Below are 19,173 nucleotides of genomic sequence, written 5' to 3' on the forward strand. Positions count from 1 at the left end.
TTTGGGCCCCTCACTAGAAGAGGGACACTGAGGTGCTGAAATGTGTCCAGAGAAGGGCAACGAAGCTGGTGAAGGGTCTGGAGAACAAGTCTTATGAGGAGCTGCTGAGGGAACTGGGGTTGTTTAGTCTGGAGAAGAGGAGGCTGAGGGGAGACCTTATCACTCTCTATAACTATCTGAAAGGAGGTTGTAGTGAGGTGGCTGTTGGTCTCTTCTCTCAAGTAACAAGCAGTAAGACAAAAGGAGGTGGCCACAAGCTGTGCCAGGGGAGGTTTAGATTGGATATTAGGAAAAATTTATTCACTGAAAGGTTTATCAAGCACTGGAACAGGCTGCCCAGGAAGTGGTTGAGTCTCCATCCCTGGAGGTATTTAAAAAGCATGTAGATGTGGTGCTTAGGGACATGGTTTAGTGGTGCACGTGGCCGTGGTAGGTTTATGGTTGGACTTGATGATCCTAGAGGTCTTTTCCAACCTAAATGATTCTATGATTCTATGATTTTAGTGCAGCAGTCTAATGTAATAATTAGGCTCAAGGTGAATCCTCACCTGAGGGTCATTTGAGAAGTCCAGTCATTCCATCTTTCTTCCTATATGTAAATCTCAAGGCAGAAGAAAAAAATATCTTAAATGACCCTTAGGATGTCTATTTATAGTGCTCTCAGGCTCTGGCTGGGGACATGCTTAGTTTGGCTGCCGTTCTGCCCACAATATTTCAGTTCTCTGAGGTACCTGAGATGCTACCCAACCTTTCCTTTCCTTTCCTTTCCTTGGCACTACACCACTTGCACTGCTGCTTCACCTGGCTCTTCCGCTCTTCAGATCTGTGAGCATTCATAAAGTGTGGGAGCATGCACTACCAAAGGTCCCTGCAATGCTTATCATGTCATACACTAAAAATAACTTAAATTTGGTTTCCACAATGAAAGGTGCTGGTCCTGGCAGATAAGGCTGGCCGTGATGTTAATACTCTGTTATCTGTCATAGACACAACAAAAACTTGCAAAAAATTATCAGACCTGTGTGCACTCTGATAGCCCCTGAGCGTCATACTATAGTTGAATAATGTTTACCTTTCCAGTCATTACTGATTTTGTTTACACAAGGGGGAGGAGGGCACTTGTGGCTCTGCTGAATATTGGGTACTGAATGGCAACTTCTGCATTGGATGTCATTTACTTCAGAAATGGTATTCCATCATCAGTTGTCCAAAGGATGGAAAGAAGACTGTACGCTGTCAAATCCATCTTAAGGCTGTAGTGTGGGCCAGGATATGCAGAAAAACAAACAAAAAAATGCCCTCAGAAAAAAATACGCTGCTGTGCACTGTTCTTTCATCTACCATTTTTCCCTGCTATACTGTATTTTTGGCTTGTTTTCAGAGTCCCTTAAACAGTAGGTTTCAGGCCCCTCTTGTAGTTTCGCAGGTTGTACTGCAGTGCACATAATAATGATTGGATATTTGCTACTGGCGTAAAAGGTACCTTATCAGGTGGCTAGGATACAGATTCACAAATCAGAGAAACTCATCTCAGTTCTTGCCTTAGCTAATGATCTACTGTGTGCCTTCTGTGGCTGTGGCAATTTCTCAGATACAGAGTAGGGAGAGTAGGATGTATTTTTCACCATAAAGAGAAGAGCTGCTCAGGTGAAAAATATCCTGAAATCTTGCGGCAATTTAATTATATTTTAATTTCCCATGATAAAAAACGACGATACTTCTAAATTAAAAGTGAAATATTATTGAAACCTATAAAGGTGAAATTTTATTTTTACCAGTCAGACTAGGACTTATTTGAATTCCTCTGGACTTCGTTGTTGAGCTTTTTCAAATAAGATAAATAAATCGACCACTTTCAGTTGCATAGTTAACCTTCGTAACCTAATTTAGTAATGACTAAAGCAACCAAAGAAGGATACGTCATACTTATTTGCAAACTATCTTTTATGTGTTTATTGCAAGGAATACACAGGTTGAGAATTAGAGCTATAAATAAAATTTTATTTGTCGTGTTTGTCACACACACGTACGCACACTGGCCTTTTATAATTTCTGGTGTTCTGAATAACCACAAGCAACAAACAGTTTGGAAAATCACAAAAAGGTAAACATAAGAACCAAGATAAAACCATAGTTATCACATCTTTTAGAATTATTTAACCAATCTGGAATAATTCCTTCAGACATTGTTCTCTTCACATCCTCAGAGAGTGGAACACAGTTTGTCTGCTCACAGGCATAAGCCCAATCGTTGTTGTTCTTTTTGTTCTGTATAAGGGAGATGAGTTAATATTTCTTCCAGATGGAGAATTCTGCCTCATATGCAGAAAGTTGCCAGGCACGATCAAATCAAACAGCGGTATAAAATATGCAACATAACCCACCTGAAAATTAGAAAATTTTTGCTATATTCCCATTGTCTTTTAATCAAAAGCTAGTTGAGAGCTTTTAAACACTTATGTTTTCCAAATGATCGATTTCTCACTGAAATGGCCAAACAATGAAAATATTGTGAATCGACCCAACCCCCTCAGTATTTTATGCCACTGAAAAATAAAATGTGATTTGCTTTCAGACACTTTTCATAACTTGATTAATAGAGCTGAGTCAGATTTGGATCAATAGCTGCTCTCTCTGAAAGGACTGTTTACTCCCCATCTTTGATTGCATGACTTTATGAAGCAAGGGCAAGCATCGTCATTGCTGCCTATTCCTGGTGAAGTAAATCTATATCACTGGCCAGAATTAGGGATTAAACATACCTATAGCATGGCTGTTGCAGGGCTGACCTGCTGGCAGAACAAATGAGGCTGAGTCATTGTGTCCATTAATTTTTAAGTATTTTATATAAAATTGGCAGCTTCAGTGAGAGTTTTCAAGGCCAAGTATTGCAGCATACAAGGAAGCACACACACACCTGCCCCCTTCAATTCCTTTCTTACTCGCCGCTAACCCCTACAGCTCAAATTGAGGCCAGCTCCAAATTATCTGTCATGTGAATTGTGCCAAGTGAACTCAAACTGCCTTTCAGTCCATAAAATATTCATTCAGTCCCAGCTGGGACTGTAAAATATGAATGTTTGTTTATAATGTTGATAACATACCCTTTTCATTCTCTTACACATGTATTAAGGAAATAGTTATACACCCACTCACAAGTACAGCTATATGATAAACTATAGCTCTAAAAAAAAAAATTTAACTTCTCCATCTCACTCTGCTGGAAGCCCATTTGACACTGCAATCATCTGTCTAATCCAAATGACAGCCATTACAAAAATGTTTCACATTTTCACCCTGCCATAAATGCCTAGCCTCTCCCTTCATATCCATCTCCCATGTGGGAAATTTAAGTTCCTCAACATTGCTTTCCCTGGCATTTGATATTCCATATTGGACAAGTATTTGTGGTGGGATCAATGCAACGCAATTCAGAGCAAAAATGCTAATGGAATGAAGAGCTTTGGAGTGTCCCAGAATATATATCCACTGTACTAGTTCAGAGAACTGGAGAGTGCTGAGATATAAAACTTTAAACACAGGGAAGCTTAATGCATAGGAGAGTATTTTAGGACACATTTGAGAAATAACTCTTGGGTTTTCTCTCTCCTTTTGATTTACAGACAAGGATTAATGCAAATCTTTACATATACAGAGATTAAAATATTCACCTCCCGAAACACTGTTAAGATATTCTGAAAAATATTTCGAACATAACTTTACAGTAGAAAATATTATACAAACATACCTATCTGTACTAGGCGTGTTTATATGTGTGTAAATTAGATAGTGTCATGACATAATGGATAGGTTTATTTGCAAGACTTGGGGTGAACGTGTTGTCTTTACAGAGTCCAAACAACTGCTAATAAAAAAACCTCAATGCCTCATGCTAAGAAGCCTCGAGAGAAGAGCTGGGATGAGTTTGCCCCGTAGCCCCAGTGGCGTAACATGAACGTGAATGACACAATGATAGGCACTGCAATTTGAGTTAGACCTATAGCCATCACTTTTAAAGAGAATGGACATAGTGAGCTTTGTGAGGTGCTAAATTTTACTATTTGGTCTTTATTGGCATCTGATTTACACAGTTCAACAACCTGGTATTTGTCTTTAAATCAGAATAAGGTCCCACTCTAGATGAACTCAGTACTCACCACGTGAGTGACAGCAGACATCTTATATGCTACTTTAAAAGATGTGTTATATAGTCTACTAATGTTACATTTGGATCATCTCAAATACAAGCCGCTTGCTACTGCAGTTATCATATGATCCCTGTATCAGAGATAAAGAACTGAGGAAGGGCTGTATCCTGTTCGAATAAAACAAAAAATAATGTTGAACAACTAGTCTGTGTTACGTTGCCCCTGTTGCTGATAAAGGCTATTTTAGTCACAACCAGAGAAAGACCATTTTTTTGAATTAGGTAGGAATGAGAATCAGTTCGATTAAGAACTTTGGATATATCTGAAATGAAATGCCATGGCACAGAGAAGTTTACACTAGGAGTAACAGCCCTGTAGCAGTCATGAGAGTCTGAATCTCTCCAACTTTTCTATCTGAACTGACAAGAGAGAAAGGTAAGGGCAGATACTGGACATGCTGGGTTCCAATGTATGGCCCACTGTCATTGCAAGAACCAAATTTAGGTCCCAGTCAGAGAGCAGATGCCTGACTGGCAGAGAATCTCTGAAGAGATGTAATGGTTGGAAAAACAAAACACTTTTCTATGGGAAAGGGCAAGGTGGTTACAGCTGTCAGATGCACTTTCAATAAACTGAAGAGCTCTGCGTTCTTAAATTTCAGTAAGTACTGTAGGATCATGCTTAAAGAATCCCCCTATGTGTCACAGGCACTTTTATATATAATATAAAAAACCCAGTTCACTGGCCTTCATTCAGATGTAGTAGACTCCTCTGTGTTCTTTATAAAGAGGTTTCATCCTAGACAAGATAGGTCATGCTCTCACTTCAAGAGTCGTCCAGCCACAGTGCTGTGAGATGCAGGCACTCTTCCCAAAATCCTTTTACTGAAAGTCCAGGACTTTTTACCTTTCCAAGTCTTAAGAAAATTGATCATGGGCCAAACCTGATCACAGAAAATTTTGTGAAGATATTGCCTTGAATCGTTTGTACTGGCTTGGACTGTCTGTAGGAACGGTAACACTACCTTTAATTTGAGTAGTAGAGGGGTAGGCTGCAGAAAACTGGACAGGAATATCATGCCCCAGACACAGAGCTTTGCTGCTTCTCAGCAAAGGAAACATGTCCTGGTACTTCCCTTCTTGCTTGTAGAATTAGCATTGGCCATCATTGCCCGGATGTGAAAGAAAGGGCTGGCACGCTTTCCAGACAGCCCACGTCTCCAGAGAACTGGTGATGGCTCTTTGGTGGACAGAATACTCAAATTCATAAGCATGACCAAATCTGTACACTGTATTCAAGCCTTAAGGCATCTGTTAAAGATTGCCTCTGTCAGAGTTTTGTTCTGAAAGCTACTTAAAAGTCCATGCTACTACAAGAGACAATACAGTCAGGGAGGGGACTGTCAGAAGTCGTTGACACTGTGAGTCTGCTGGTAGGTAACCCAAAGGGAATACATTTTCTGAGGGAAGAGAGTCACTGATGTGAATTTCTTTCCTTCTGAGATGAGGAGGGCTGGTTTCCTAGCCCCTATTCTAGAAAAGAAGCCAGTTGCTGCGGAAGTTGAAACTGGTGAGAAGAGTGTCCAGAGAAAGTGATGAGGAAGGGGAATAAGTAGCATAAAAGAAACCAGACTGCAGTCTGTCTCCATGAGTTGCATTGTCCAACAGCTCAGCCTCTGAAATGGTTGATTCCAATGTAGAAAGACACCTGGCTGATTAGTTGTGGAAAGGGATTGATAATGAAGATTGATAGTGTGGGGAGAGAGAAGACTATCCTTCAATATGCCTCCAAAGCCATTATGTAGAATATGAAGGTCCGAGAGGCTGGGAGGTACAAACAAGTAGCCCCCAGAAGCAGTGATGTCTAGCTGAATCTTGCTATCTCAAGACTGTATTGACATGCTGCCATGGAGGATGACTGGCTTCTGAATTGACCACACTAAAAGATAAAGAGTGTGCACTGTTGCTTATGCTTAGTGGTTCTATGTATTTCTATAGATCAAACTGTAGCTTTTGACTTCTTGCACCACACAGAGTCCCATCTCTTCTGGGACTGAAGATCTCCAGGCTCTCAAGAAGATCCTCCACTGCCTGCTGGGTTTCTCTTGGCAATGCCTACACATCATTTTACCAAAACTGAAGAAGCAAAGCATTGAACGGCTGTGACCATGGAATCAAGTTTCATTTGTAAAACACTCACAAAGGCAACAGCTTGAATAGGAAAAGATTAACAGTGCTACCTTGAGACAGATCATCATCAACTGCTGCCATTTAGATGAAGAAGAGATGTTTATAAAGGGTGAAAAGAACTCTGTACTTGGTGATTCTAAATAAAATGTTTGCTATGTATACCCTTTTACTTGCTGTATCCAATCTTTCTCCAGACTTCTCGTATAAGAATTAGTGGACATCTGAGTCTTTTCCAAGGCTCCTGCTGTCACTTACAGATCCAGGATAAGTGAATATAAAAGAAAACCAATTTCAGATGCAAGGTTCTGCTACCACTGTCTCACTTTTTGACTTAGGTGCTGCACAAGGTCCTCCACATCCAGAAGACTATTTCCACCATGTGTGCATTGACCGATTGATCCACTTGAAATAATGCACGTGGATATGAAATGAATGTTACATCATACTTGAGTCCTAGGACAGGGCAATCCGAGGGGGACCTACTATTTCACCTTATACGAGCCAAGGAACCACTATAACTGTGTACCTTGGAAGAAGCTGCAAAGAAACCCATTCCTACCAAGGCAGAGAAATAATAAGAAGGTCTGTTGTAAGAAGATGGCTCTAGGTGAGAATGTGCACTTGCAGGGTCTGCTCTGGCTTGGGTGCTGAGAAAATGTGATCTCAACAGTCTGCCCACACTATCTACTAAACGGGCTGCAAAAGGAGATGCTTATAGAAGGACCAGTGTGGAGAAGAGGAAGGTATATATCACACAGCCACCATGCCGCAAACCATCTCAAAGGAACTTGAGACTCATCCCAGTATATTTAGGGGTTTTTTTGGCCATTGGTATAAGATTTGGAGGGAGCTGCCTACCTGACTGCTGCCTCAAAGACACGTGGGACTATGAAAGAGTCCCTTTAGTAAAATCCCTTTCAGGTGTCTGACAGCCAGAACTTGTTCTGGCAGGCAGGAGAGGTTGAGAATAAAACCGGTGGTTTTGAAAAAACTAATAAAAAGAATAATCTAGATTCTCTTGAGAGTTTTAAAGTCCTCATACAGTGCTTGCTGGTAAGTCTCAGGGCTGAGGAAGTGCCTACAAAGTGTCCTGAAATCCAGAGAAGGTGATGCTTTGGTGGGTGAAAGAGAAGCCATGTATTTTCTCTTCTCTTTCATCATATGCTAGAGACCAGCCATGCCAGTTTGGAGGCACTGGTAAGGAAAGGGAGCTCACACAAACCTCATTATATGCTCCAAAGACAAAGAGAGATCTCATATCATGAAGGTGTCAATGGTGATGGAGAAGCCACTTCCCTGGACTGCTTTGCAAGTGATTGATGCCTCCTTTCTAGTCCTGGAGTTATGCTTGGTAGAAGGTCTGCAGTGTTGGGTCCCTCTTGTATCTCTGTAAGCCGGTGCTGAAGTTTCAGGAAATCATGTACTTATCAGGAACATCCTTTTCTCTGAGACAATGTCGTCGTATATAGTATATCTGCCAGAAAGGGAAATCTCTCTCCTGTGAGCTGAACTCTACTGTATGTTTCTGAGAAGCACACAGACAAGGAAAAAGGTCCAATTGTTAAAGAAATGAAAGAAAGTAAGGATGAAAACAAGATCAAAGAAGAGCAAGGTCTGTGTGAGGACGGGACAAAAAAAAAAAGCCTCATGTGGCTGGTAGATAGGCAGTGATGATTGTGCTCATCTCATAATTATTATGTGACTAAGCAGGAGGTACATCAGTATGGATGCTGTTAGGGCTAAAAATCTTGTCTTGCATGTTGGGATATATGCATGCCACAGTTTGGATGCTCATATGGACAGTCACTTGAAGGGAAAACACAATCTGCTAAAATGCCTATCTGCTAGACAAAATGTGCATGATTAGTTCCATATGGCTTTTCTTTCTGAAACAGTAGAGCTCCAACGTGAGGAAAGATTTCAAACAGAAGTGATGATATATTTCAAAATCCCAGTTCAATAATACACTTATGGGGGAAATTGGCCTTCAGTGGGATTTAAACACACATTTGTGTGCTTTGCTGAATAGAGATGTCCTTAAACATCTCCATAAAGACACGTACATACTAAGATGTGATCTTCTTTGGGTGGGCTTGAATCAACTCCCAAGTGATTTGCCGAATGAGGATTCAAAAGAAGATGTCTGAAGTCCACAGAAAAACAGGACCTGTTTTCTAATGTAACACTTTACTGCTGAGCTGCGTTATCAAGTAGAAAAGTGCTAATGCTATTCTTCCTCACACATTTAGGAGACACATACACTACTTAATGGAAAGAGGTGGGTAGTCTTTTATGTGCCTAGTCTTGGAGTTACAGGGGAGAGAGTCCTTTAGAGGACAAATCAGAAAACCCAGATGTTGCACTGCATTTTAATGTAACTCACTGCTGATGACTTTAAAACAGCCCCTGGCCTTTAGTTCCAGCTTTGAAAAGCTTCTGAGTGAGCTTTTTTACTCCACACACTGTACAAGAGAAATGAGGCAGGCTAGTCTAAATTCCTTGCCTAAATTTAAGAGCTGTTGGTAAGCAACATAAATAACCCTCTTCACACAGAGTATTTTAGAGGAAATGGGCTCTGAAATCACTCTTTGTCATAAAAGCAAGAAAGAAAACAAAGCAGTCTGTCCAGAATGGTTGTTTCCTTCCAACAGTCAAGAGCACTTTAGCAGGCATTCAGCAACAGGCTGGAGGAGTTGCGATGTACAGGAAGTGGCATCTGTGTTGTCAACACCCGTCCTGCCACTGCCATCTGCAAGGGTGACATAGTGGGGTGACAGTCACTCTCCACTGAAGACAGGAAAATGAGGCATCCAAGTGGGAATGCCCAAAAGCCAAATCACTGCGCACAGGGGAGTTTTAAACTAGTTGATCAGAAATACCAAGACGGCTGTGTGTCTGAAACCTTGTCTTTGATGTTTCCCCGAAGAAACAGGGATTCAGAGCTCTGAAAGCACTCTTGTCTGCTCTCTTTCATAGCCAGATAATATGAAACACACCCAGGAGGCGAGAGCTAAATCCCAAATCAGTATCACCCTTGCAGACATTTGAACCAATGTCTCTGCATTATGAGAAAAGATGTTAGCTGCCAGTTTATGGGGTATTTTGTACAAAGGCAATCCTCACCTCTCTTACTGAACTCAGACTGCTCTTAGTCAGAAGTGCTGAATTTGTGAGAGCAGAAGGTAGGGGTCCCTGCAGGGGCTGGATCTGTTGCCTTGGGTGTAAGCGCTTAGCTCAGGGAGGGACTCTCTGTGGTTCCTCAGGCTAAGAAAATTGAAACATAGTGCTTATAAAACAGAGAACATGCTCTAGAATAGGAGCTGGAGTCCTGCCCTCAGGAAACACACAGCCCACTGAGCTCCAGGTCATGGCTGCTGGTGCCGTGGTCCTTCCATTCTCAGATGTACAATGGCCTGAGAGTAATGGGGAGTATTCCCACCCCAAATATGCACTGCCTGATATTTAGGACATTTTTCTAAGCTCAGGGAGGTGGAAGCTTAAACTTTCACGGGATTAGAAGAGACTAGGACTCAGGTTTTTTTCCTGGAGCAGTGCTCTCGGTTATTGGGCAGAACTAGGACATCATGTTTTGTGATAATGTCATCTTAATTGAACTCCAGGATAGTTCAGACTTGTGAAATTAATTCTACAGCAGGTCAGGCCCCAAACAGCCTCACAAATTAAGCATACACGCAGCTGGTCACCTCAGCAAAGCCAAGACCATGTAAAGCATGCCTGTTGACACTGCAGTAGGCTCTCAGGGAAGATTTTCTCTGGGGATGTAGGTGTCCCATGTGCATAAAACAAGGGAGGCAGCGTTTCCCTCAGCCAGTCACAGCAGGGTAGGGCAAGATCTTGTCTTGATTCCCTCCTCTCTGGTAGCTTTGCAGGCTGTGCCTCCTCATATTTCATGCATCACAGGCTGCATGTGAAGTCCTAGCTGCATGCAGTTTTATTTAGGAACTTTATTTCATATACAGAAATAAATGGCTCATAATAAGAGTTGAACTGCTGTCACTTTTCCTCTCCCTCAGCCAGAGAAGGGAACTCCCTGCCAGCTTCCTGCGTGCCAGCAGATACCTTCAGCCCTTGAACGGGGCTTTTCGCAATGTACATTTTGGATCTGCCTAAGCACCGCTTTGCACACATAAATCTCTTTTTGGATCTGAGAATTAATCTGTGTGCCTCAGTTTGTCGTCTGCAAAATGGAAAATTTCCTTACCTGACAAGAAAAGTGAGAGGATAAATATTTCAGAGGCCATGAGGTACTCAGGCAGCTCTCTCAGCTCGGGTGACAAAAGCACCTTGGCTAGACAGGAAAATGCTGCTTTAAGATTCCCAGAAGAAGAGCACGGAATAGAGATGAGATATATCAATGTGGGAGGCAATTGCAGCAATCTGTGTGATAGATGGCATCATTCACAGTAAGGCAAAATGGATCTGTGTGCAGACTGTCATCCCTAGTATGTGCTCTTCACTTCTGGCGTGTACTTGATCCATGCGCTATGCCACGAAATAACGTTGCTCGTCCTCCTGCTTTTTCATTCCTGTTTGCTAGGTAAAGGCCCGCTGAAAGAGAATTGGGAAGAGAGGTCGTACCGTAGTCGGAGCGCTCATTGTTTTGACGTTTTGGGACAGTCTTGGCAATTCCAGCGGGGCCCTAGCCTCGGAGCCGTTTTCTACTGAAATGCAGAACTAGAATATTTAGGGGGAAAGAGGTTTATTTGGCTAAATAATCACCACGCGCAGGTGCCCCAACACTTGCCCTCGGGCAGGGCATGGCCCGGCCCTCGGCCGAGGCCGGAGGAAGGCCGCGGCGCGGAGGGCGGGGAGCCGGCAGCCCCGGCCCCTTCAGCCGCCGTTCCCCGGCTCGCCCCACGAGAGGGCAATGCAGCAACATCCACGGCGCTTCCCTGCCTTAACGAAAACAGGGCCAGGCTCTTGAACCGAGAACCTCATTCGACAAGATATGCGTAGTATTTATAGAAAGAGCATTTACTCGTTTCGAGTGTTGCTATTTTGCTTAGAGCAGTAACATATAATCAGTATGCGTTAAACGTCTGTCATCCCACAGAAGCTGATATGACCCTCTTGCTGTTATCCAGTCTAGGGCAGCTAAACACTGGCAGAAAACTTCGGGTTTTTTGTATCTCAGACACTCTGTAAGACAACTGAACTGGAGGCGCAGAGTGCTACACCTCATCCTCAGGGGACAGCCCGTTTCCCAGTCGTTTCAATAGGACTAACATTATGATAAAATTCTGTAGGTTCGTGTCCTTACTTCCATTGACCCTTATGCAGTTATATACCTTATTTTGTATCTTGTCCTCAGGTCTGTAGCCTCCCTTGTTTAGCTGAAAATTTTCTGTACCACCCCTTAACCTGGTTGATCCAAATGTGCTTTTTGAAAGTGCCACTGATAGCAATCACTGCTCCTACTGCAGCCTATGAAAGGTTTATCTTCCGCTTGCCTGGAAACTGCTAACCATATGCTAAACATTTTTGATAATGCCATCCAGAAATGTGTTTTTTTCCCCCCACATATTTCATATTCTGTCTTATATTCCAAAAGGCCGTGGATATTTTGCAGCTGTCTTATCAGATGCAGCTGAAATAATTTTCTTCTGGGTGATTTGTCTTCGCTTTGTGTTACACAGAAGTTACTTGCCAGCTCCAGGCTCTGGTAGTGATTTGCAGTGTCTGCAGCTATTAGAAAGGAGAACACAGTGTTGTTAACCAGATCTTGACAGGTAAATGAGAGACGAACCACATCAGGAATTCCATGACTAATGCTGTTGGAAGGAGGAAACACTTTCTTACAAACAAATGCTTAAAACGAATAAATAAGTAAGACGAGATAAAGGGCCATACAGGCTATGACTGCACTGTTTGCAGCAGGATGAGCAGCAGATGAGGACAGGAAGGCAGGGAGGACATTACAAGGACACAGGGAGGCCTGGCAGGACCGACTCATCCAGAGCAAACTGGCCGATCAGCCTGCCGCTGAGCGTGCCAGCGTGGGCAGGTGGCAACAGGGACGAGGTGCAGGTTGTGCCAGGCCCACAGGGGCCAACAAAAGGGTCAACATTTCTAGCATGGCATAGACATTACTATGTGTGCTTCTCCCACATATCATGCTGTTTAATTGCTGTAAACCATTGGGCAGCTCTGTGGAATGGAGGAAGTAACTAGTTTGATTAGTCACTGTTCGTGAAATGGTTGCTCACGTACGTGGTCCCCTGCACGCACCGCGTTAGACACATACACTAAGCCGTCATTGTTTGTGAGGGTGCGCCGCTGCCCTCCGAGGGCAGGAGTGAACGTGGTGGAAAGCAAAGGGTCCTTTATGCCACAGAGGCTGTGGTAGCGCTGAGGGGGTGAATGTCAACAGGTCAGAGAGAAACTCTGTGCTTGGAAAATTACCTGGATGGAGCAAGTTCTTCTGCGTAGCTGAGGACAGGTCAGTCTCTAATGATCCTGTGGCCCACTCTGAGAAGTGACTGTGCTGCCATCATGAAAAATTAAAAATTAATTTACTCTTATTTTTGTTTTGTCTTTCCTTTGGACACCGCGGACAGGCAGGGAGCACTGTTACCTCTCAGCTCTGCTGCTTTTCTGCTGGCCTGGAGAGGCACTGTACACTCACAGAGAAGTCTGATGTGGTATCTTTCTATATGAGATGTATTTGAAAGAGATCTTTAGTAAGTCTGTAGTTTCCAAATTTACCTCAGAAAAGACACCAGGAAACTGCTCAGAAAAAGGTGCGGTAATAGCGGCGCAGCACAAACCAGAGGCCACTGAGCGGCTGCTGCTGGCCGCACGCACTGCATACACAGGACGCTGCCAGGCCAAAGAGAGAGAAAATATTTCTGATAAGAACACTGAGCAGATTAAAGCTTGAGTGAAAATAGAAACACATCAGGATTGTGCCCAGGTGTGCCAAAGAAGCACAGGCCACGCCAGGGCTGGGCTGGGAGACTGCCGTCCTGTCTGCCCTGTCGCACCCATGAGGAGTAGGCAGAAGGCAACAGGCGGCACCCAAAGGAGGATCCTGTTGGTTATGGGGATCAGACCATTGCCTGGGCCAGGGCTGGGGCACACCAGGGCTCTGCAGCCCCTGCCCAGGGCTGGCTCTGGTGGGGAAAGCTGATGAGGAGGATCATCAGGGGCTTCTGCTCTGGGCTGGCAGTGGACCTCGCTGCTCCTGCTTCACCTGCTGAGGTCCCTGGCTCGGCCTCTGAGCTGCCCCATAGCCCCGGCCATGCCTGGTGGTCCCTGGGGTCCGCGGTGGTCCCTGGTCACTGTCCCCACCGCGGCTCTGCCCTGTAGCTGCTGGGGGAGGTCCCTGCCCCGCTGCTGTGCCAGGACAGCCTGAAGACCAGCACGACCCTTTATAGGTTCATTTCTTTTCATGAACATAGTGGCCTTCTCCTGACTATTTTTTACCAGCTTTTCACTGTACTTTTAGCAAAAACAAAACGCTGGCTGGAAAATTTCCTTTACATCAACAAGATTTGCTTAATGGAAAGGACATTACTATTGGGGAAAGCTATTTTTCCAGCCCACAGAACGAAATGCCAGCCAGCAACAAAAAAAAAGAGAAAAGGGGGAAAAAAATGGAAACTATAACAAGCTTTATAACTTTGTAAATGTGAAGTTTTATTTGTGTTATATATTTGACCATAAATTGCAATAGGCTTTTAAGCCAAAATAAACTTCAGTAGACTTTAAAGAAATTTTATCTGAGACACATATGTAAATAGAACTGCACATTTTTATTAAAGCATCATAAAGAGAAAATACCAATTTAGTGTGACGTGCAGTATGTAACCAATTCATAAATCTCCAGTTAAATTTGTACACTCTGAGGAATGTGCATGTGTAGAGAAAGGTTGGACTCTGGCTAATCCCCACTATTTATCTGGAAAAAAAGAAAAAAAAAGAAGAGTGGTGAAGCCTGAAGAGTTTTGTCAGCTCAGCCGCTTCCAAAGTCACGTCCCACCCACGCACAGTCCCGTTCTCACAGGACAAACTGCTGTGCAAAGCTACTCAAACATGCTGGTCACAAAGCATAATGAAACAGGATAAGCTTCTGATTTAAGGAGCAGATAAGATTAAAATGAAACTTTGACCCAAAGAAAACCACTTTATTGGACAGGGCTGGTTCTGCCTTGGGGCAGGGGACAGGAGCAGACGACTTCTCCAGCTTCTCCCAGGCCTGTGCTCACGGCAGCAGCTCCCATAGATGGTGCTATCTAAAGTTTACAGCATTCCTGCTTTACAAAGGTTTGTTGCACCACAAAGGGAACAGATATATTACTTTTAGCTGAATTATTTTAGCCTGTAGCTAAAAAACGCTTCTTTAAATTAGCTAGCTTTCAAGATGCCTCTTTACATATGCTCTTCCCGCTACCTAGTTAAGTAAATACATGTTCTTAATAGCTAAACATAAGTGAAAAGGTTCATATTTTTACCTCTTATTTGATGACCACCTTTGCTACAAGATCTGCAATAAATATTCTACAGCATCCAGATGAATGGCTGGTTACAGCACTGGGACATCAGCCACTACTAATTAATCACAGTTTCTTTCTTTATATTTTGCCCAGCTCAAGTAATTTAACAGACTGAATTGGCTCAATATTAGGGGAATTTGCAGGCTATTTAGAGCTCTTGCAGTCAAGTTCATAAAAATTTCCTTTCCCCACAACTGTAACTGCTTCTCTGAGTACCTGCATATTTATTTCTTGCTTGGGGTGTTTACCTATTACACTGGGAAGGTCAGTAATTTCAGCTGAGACAGATTGGCAGAGTTAAGCTCAACGGGAGCCTAACCCGACGTTCCATAACCGATAGATTAGCAAATAGAATTTTATTACTTTTCAGAAGAAATGACAAAACTAAACATTAACAGACAGATTGACTTTCCTGTGGGGTCACTGTTCATTAAATTTCCCACTGCTTTTACAATGTGAGCCACTACAGTCATTTAGCTTTTAGCTCGAGTCCTTGTTTCTTTATTACCTTGCAACCATTATTCATTTTAATGGCATTTTTCAAGCTCTCATCTTAAAACAGGCGAGCACTATAAAAAGTGAAAACTGTGCCTTCTGTGGCTTAAACAAAAACAAGCCCAGTTGCCTCCATCCCTCTTGTTTGAAATCCAATGGGCACCAATTTGTGCCAGGCAGGTAACTGGGTGCCTAATGGAGACAGCTGGGTAAGGATGAAAGCCTCCTTCACAGGAGTTGATGGTACACTTGCAGCAGGTCTCTATGAAGGTCTGACTCTGTTGAAGTAGCAGGCTGTGGGGGAGGCTGTAGGAAAGTGTGTACTCACCACGCGTTGGCAGGCCCGGGAACCAGGACCAGGAGCTGGGCATATGTAGTTGAACGGAGGAGGACATGCCAGAAAGGGGTTTTGCCACTGGGAGTGTGCACAGATGCCCTGAGGTGATCATAGTGCTGTAGCTGGACCAGAAACTAGAGGCTTCAACAACCCTGATATCTTTTGACTTTTTCTTTCTTCCCCCAGGAGGTCAAGACACAGATTTTGAACAGATACCATTACAGAAGGTCATCCAGGTACATTACAGAAGACTGTTGTGGGAAAGGGGACACGCAGAAAACAGTAAGAAACTGTGCAGAAACTCCCCGCAAGAGATCCCACCCACCAAATAAGGAAGTTACTTCTTACTAGGTAGATGAGCCATAACATTTATAAACTTGCAACAAAAATAATTAAAATAAAGATTATTACACATCTTAATCACATTCTGTATCTACAGATAGCTACAAGGACAGTATTTTATGGTCACTTCTTTAAGGTCATGGGATATTTAAAAATACAAGGGCCTCAATATTACATGTTTGAAGAATGGTCAGAATAAGAGATCCCTCTTATCTTGCATCACTGATTTCCCTAGGAAAACACCTTTCCTGCATAACACCATATCATTTACAGTAATCTAGTTGCCTCATTTTCTGATAACACAGGGTGTAGCTACTGGGGTTTTACATTGCTTTAATGGAAGATGGAACAAAACCTTTGTTTTGTGCTTGCCTCCTGCTAATAGATCGTGACCTCTTAACTGTTTCCTATCACTGACTGATCGTGGAGCAATGCAACTTGACCTCCTTCCTTCCTGACCACTCCAAAAATGAAAAGGTGCTAAAAACAACAGACAAGACAGGAAGAGACAAACATCTGTTGAATCAGCGGCCTAAGACTTAAAGATATTTTTCAGAGCCCTTAACCCAGCAGACTGTAACAGCCAAGGATGCCTAAACCAAGAAACACTCAGGAGAACTTTGCAGCAGAGAAACAGTGGGCAAGGAGGATGTGTAACATCCTTGGTTGTTCCTAACATTGCATGCTCCAATTGTTTCTCTTTTCTAGATCCAGATTTATTGTTTGGGGCCAAAGAACCAAAATGTTCTTTGCTTTTCCACTATGAAACAGATGGCATAAATGTGTCCTGTATTTTTAAATTTTATTGCTATGTTACAATTTCATCGTGTCCTGCTCAAACCAATAGGTGCATTCAGTCTACAATAAAACTTTCATTCTGCTGCACTGCCTATGGATGCATTGAATAAAATGGCAGTTTAAAAAGTTTCAAGTTGCTAAATCGATATTTCATTATTTGTCTCATATTGGGCTTGTTAGTGATAGAAACAAAGCTCAACAGATAAAATCTTGAAATGGTTACTTGGAAAGATGTAATGAGAATGGACTTGTGCACAGCCACCACATTTTTAATCTTTTAGTTTCTTAATACAAGCTTGATACATCTTTTCTTACATGATGAGATTAGACAAAATTACTCAACTCTGGTTTTTGTTACGTTAGTCAAACTAACAGCTGAAAGAATCTTTCTCAAGGTTATACACAAGTGAAAGAAAACTTCTATTATAAATTTAGCTTGGCATAGGCTACAATAAAAAAGAAAGCCTAATCTGTGAAGAGGTGTTCTGGAGAGTGTTCAAGAAGAACATGACTAAAGGGAAAATACCTAAAATAAAGCAAGATTTAACTCTCCTCAGTTCTTTATCAGTTCTTTTCAACCACAGCAACAGCCAGCCAATCAACACATTTAACCATTTAAGGCCAGAGGCAGGTACAGGAACTTGCTACTCTAACCTCAGAGGTATTCTCATACCCAGGGGAGAGCAGAGTTGATACCTGAATATATAAACATAGGTAGGAACCCAACTTCAACCACTCTGTTGATTTCGTAAGGTGAAATATGGCAGGCCAAACTCTATTGTTGTTACAGACAGAGCCTTAAAAGGGAAATGACAAGGAGACATGTTCATGACAGAAATTATTTTCTTCTACAAGAAAAACATTGCAATCATCTTGGCTTTAGGGGACACTTATCTACTTGCCCTGTAGAGATACCCTTGTACACACCACCAAAGGAGAAGCGAGGTGATTTCAAAAATCCTAATGAAAACACCTACTAGGTAGACAATCCCCTTTGCTGGGATAAGCTCAGCATTCCTGCACAGCTCCCTCCCTCCCCGCTGCCCTGCTGCACGACAGCAAGCCTCTGATTAACCCTCTCTGGAGACTGACTCTTTCACACAGATAAAACAAGTGCCTGCACTGGCCAATCCAGTTTAGCAGACCAGTATCTCTGGTTGCCTTCGAAGGTGGTTGGTACTGTGTGACTGGTCCAATGTCCCCATTTTGATGGTCTCCCCGCCGTGGATTTTGCTGAGTATCTTGATATCAACTGCAGCACGAAGGCAGGCCAAGTCAAAGCAGAGAAGTGTGCATTAACTTGATCTAAATAGAGACAATGAAGTTATAAAGATATCAGAGATATGTGTACATGAACAAAAACAAGGGGTTTGGAGGTTTTCTAACACTCCTCCACTACTACTACTAGTGTAATTGCTTCAGTTGACCAGGCCCCTTTTTTTCCTTTTTTCTTTTTTTTTTTTTATTTAATTAAGAGAAAGACTAGACCATTATTCAATTGTATCACTTTCTTTAGCTTTGGCATTGAAAGAGACCTTTTAACATTTCTGAGAGCCCTTCCAATAACTACAATTGCAAAACCAACCCTGTAGCATTCTATTAAAATTAATTAACACACCTGCCAGCAGTTTAAATAATAAAGTGAAAAGAACAATTTGCATCAGGCACTGGACAGTGATGGCAGGAACATTCCTAAAACACCCTCACATAATTTCTTTATACTCTTTAAAAGTGGTGTAAAAAAATGCAGCTTTTACAACATGCCCCCAAGAAATTAAAATTAAGGCCACATGAGTAAGTGAGAGAGGCAACTGTGTGGACCTGGAAAGCTTTTGGTGCTCACTGAACCTCCTTTGCAGCACAAATCCAGCTAGGATGTTGCTCCCTGTAGCTGCAGGGATATGGCACAAGGAGAGAAGCGATCTCTCAAGTAGGGGGATCCATGGCAGCTTAGGGGTTTGTAGAGCAGAACAGCTACCTCAGAGCAACGGGCAGCCGGCCCAGGTCTCACAGTCCTGCAGTTACCTGTCTCACTCATAGCTGAGCAGTTCTTCCCACATTAGCTTTGGTCATGCGGAGCATGTTGCCATAGGCTGGTGCTTGAAGCAAAAAAGGCCTCTAAACAGTGAGAGCATCTGCTTCTCAGAGGCATTACTTTATGGTCAAATGGAGCTAGCAGGCCAGGCAGAGTGGCTGCTACCATAAAGCACGCACCACAGCAACCTGTGCTCCAGGACCACGTCCTGTCAATGAGCTCTCCATCAATGCTGGATGACCTTCTTTGGGAGCGGGAAAGGACAGCATCACTGCCATCTTTCCCACCCAGCAATGCCTCCACCACAGCTGAA

Source organism: Phalacrocorax carbo, chromosome 1, assembly GCF_963921805.1.
Source record: "Phalacrocorax carbo chromosome 1, bPhaCar2.1, whole genome shotgun sequence".
Lineage (NCBI taxonomy): Eukaryota > Metazoa > Chordata > Aves > Suliformes > Phalacrocoracidae > Phalacrocorax > Phalacrocorax carbo.